The sequence below is a fragment of the Marmota marmota genome, unplaced genomic scaffold (genome assembly GCF_001458135.2).
Source record: "Marmota marmota marmota unplaced genomic scaffold, marMar, whole genome shotgun sequence".
Taxonomy (NCBI): Eukaryota; Metazoa; Chordata; class Mammalia; order Rodentia; family Sciuridae; genus Marmota; species Marmota marmota.
The window spans coordinates 1,623-2,784 of record NW_026012070.1 but is presented as its reverse complement, the minus strand read 5'-3'; the positions used below and the strand labels follow the sequence as shown (position 1 = coordinate 2,784).

Below are 1,162 nucleotides of genomic sequence, written 5' to 3'. Positions count from 1 at the left end.
GTGGAAGCTCAGGGCCCTATTCTGGCCCCACCACATAGTCCCAGAACCAACTTCCTGGCGACCAGACTGAAGAATCAACAGAACTGGCGATACTTCCATCCTTGCTAGGTGCCGTCAGAGGAGGGATACCAGCGCACCTGAGCATGGAGGGCAGCAGCAGCAGCAGCAGCAGTGGCAGCTGGGTAGGTGAACGCAGCATGTGAGATGGCTGGGGTCAGCTCTGTGGTGTACAGAGGATAAGGGGCCCAGGCCTCTGGGGACGCAGGGATCAGAGCAGCCCCCATCAGGTCATAGGGATCCCGGGCGATGAAATGTGCTCCTAGGGCAGGGTGAACACTGGTGGGATTTGGTGTTGCCATTAACTTGCTCTTGGCCATCTTGGTGTTGGCTTTGGCAAACTCTAGCCTCAGGGTTTGCGGGTTCTCAGGATCAAAGCGAATACCGTTCAATGCATTCTTGGCGGCTTCTGCTCCTGCCCGGCTGTCAAAGATGACAAAACCAACAGGCTGTCGCGAGGTGAGCTTGATCAGGGACCCTTCATATCCCTTGAACGGCCGGAAGAGCAGGTAGAGTTCTCTGGGTTTAATGTCCACGGGGAGGCCACTGACAAACAATGTCCGAACCTCCTCCTCCAGGGTTGTGCCGGAGCCCGTGCCGGTGCCGGTGCTGTGCTAGCCGTCCGGCTTCAGGTTGCTCATGGTGAAGGGGGAAGGGGTGGCGAGGGAAGGGAACGCGGAGGGTGAGCGCGGCGCCTGGCCCCGGCCAGGATGTGGGAAGGGGCGCGGTCTATTTTTGGTTTTTAACTTGATTTGGTTTCTCCTTTGATTGGATTTTCTTTAAGTGTAGTTCCTCCCATTGCTGATTTTCATTGCTGTTTTCATTTCCTCCTCATAAAATATTTTGCCAAGAATATTCTATAGTGCGGGCTTTTTCATTGTAAATTCTTTTTAATTTTTGTTTATCATGGAAGGTTTTTTATTTTGTCATCAAAGCTGAAGCTTAATTTTGCTGGATATTAGGTTCTTGGTTGGCACCATTTTCTTTCAGAGCTTGGTATATGTTGTTCCAGGATCTCCTAGGTTTGTGTTCTGGGTTGAGAAATCTGCTGTGATTCAAATTGGTTTCCCCCTAAATGTAATCTGAAACTTTTCTCTTGTGGCCT

General features: G+C 51.3%; 1 pseudogene; it reads right to left on the bottom strand.

Moving 5' to 3' along the window:
• Positions 1 to 74: 74 nt before the first annotated feature.
• LOC107134975 lies at positions 75 to 794 on the bottom strand (annotated as a pseudogene).
• Between the last annotated feature and the right edge of the window lie 368 nt (positions 795 to 1,162).